General features: G+C 37.7%; 1 protein-coding gene across 1 annotated transcript in view; it reads left to right on the top strand.

The window, feature by feature from the left end:
- The first annotated feature begins 719 nt into the window (after positions 1-719).
- The window catches only part of Slc25a40 (solute carrier family 25 member 40), a 19,820-nt gene continuing 18,789 nt past the window's right edge, over positions 720-1,750 (top strand). The window contains exon 1 of the mRNA XM_013350424.2: positions 720-774. The gene's annotated coding sequence lies outside the window, so the exon portion shown is untranslated. The remainder of the gene's footprint in view (positions 775-1,750) is intronic.

Below are 1,750 nucleotides of genomic sequence, written 5' to 3'. Positions count from 1 at the left end.
TGGTTTTGGAGCCTGTCCTGGAACTAGCTCTTGTAGACCAGGCTGGTCTCGAACTCACAGAGATCCGCCTGCCTCTGCCTCACGAGTGCTGGGATTAAAGGCGTGCACCACCACCGCCCGGCTGAGGAATAGTTTTCTTGAAACCACAGTTTGACATTTTTTTCTTATTTTCATGAACTAGAACATACAAATAAAAATAAGATGCAAATTTTCTTTGTTGTTCCAATGGATGGCATAACCTAATGCTGAAGATGATTTCTGGCTAGCCTACCCCAAACTTCATTTCCTACAGGCTTTATTTGATGCAAATGTGTTTATTGTATTGGGAAGACCAGCACTGTCCAGTTTTTAGTCACCTGTAATAGGAAGCTGTTCTCAAATCTTTAGACTTAGAAGTTTCAGTCATTGCTTTAATATTTTCTAACATTGTAGTGCTTTAGTCTTATGGAGCTGTCGCTACAGATAGGAATGCCTTGTGCTTGAGACGTGGTTGGCCGTCTGCCTTCGCTAGCTGAGGACACCCGTGCAAAGAGCCACACATAGGAGCAACAGAACTCCTCCCTGGTGGGACACATTCAGTGCTGTTCTTAAACAGCTTACTCATCACATAGAAACTAGGAAAAGTACGGATTGATGGGTGGTGTTTTAAATGACCATGAACCTCTTAGAGATTTAGAGATATCATATCTTAATTAAAAACTTTTATATTCATAGTGACACCCCTGGATGTTGTTAAAATTCGACTCCAAGCCCAGAACAACCCATTCCCCAAAGGTATGTATGTTGGATACTGTGACAGTATTGTTAGAGTTTTAAAATGTTACTGTACTCGTTTTTGTTTCCATAGTATTTCTGTTAATTTATTAGAATTGATATATTATCTAGAACCATTTTTTTCACCTTCTAATTGTACCTAATGAGATGTAGGCAGAAAAAATGTGTATGGTAGCTATCCTTCTTTATTTATTGTATATAAATACATCTATCCATCTGTATCTTAACATTTTTATGGACTACCTTATTGAAGTAGAGAATGACGTATATGTGAGTATATGCTATTCAGACAAGAATAGTCCTTTTCAGTCTCTCTTTAGAAAAGAACAGGTTTCTAAGAGATAACAACAAAACATAATAAAATATAGTAAGATAAAACAAAACCATCACATCAAAGAAATCACTTCTTGATTTCAACCCTGAGTTTGATTATTTCTTGCCATCTATTCCTTTTGGGTGTCATTTTTTTTTTTTTTATTCTAGAGCTTTCAGGAGTGCTGTTATTAGAAGGAGGTCTCTCCCTTTCTTCTTTTTTAATGCAGGTATTTAGTGCTATAGGTTTTCTTTCAGAACTACCTTCCTTGTATCCAATAAGTGGGCATGCTTTGTACTCATTGTCGTTCACTTCTAGAAAGACCTTAACTCATATGTCGATCCAGTTTGCTTAGTTTCCACAAGTCTGTAGACTTTCTTCTGTTTCTGTTGTTGATACCCAGTTTTAATCTGTGGTGGTCAGATAGGATGTAGGGTTTCAGTTTTCTTATATCTGTTAGGATTTGCGTGTGTCCTAGTATGTGGTCAATTTTGGAGAAAATTCTATAAAGTGCAGAGAAGAAGGTATTTTCTTTTGTGTTTGGGTGAAATGTTCTGTAGTATCTGTGAGGTCCATGTGGTGTCTGACATCAGTGTGTCTGGGTGAAATGTCCTGTAGTATCTGTTAGGTCCATGTGGTGTCTGACTTCAGTATGTCTGGGTG

Source organism: Microtus ochrogaster, chromosome 26 (genome assembly GCF_000317375.1).
Source record: "Microtus ochrogaster isolate Prairie Vole_2 chromosome 26, MicOch1.0, whole genome shotgun sequence".
Classification (NCBI taxonomy): Eukaryota; Metazoa; Chordata; class Mammalia; order Rodentia; family Cricetidae; genus Microtus; species Microtus ochrogaster.
The sequence above is the reverse complement of the archived record's forward strand: the minus strand, read 5'-3'. Positions and strand labels throughout refer to the sequence as shown.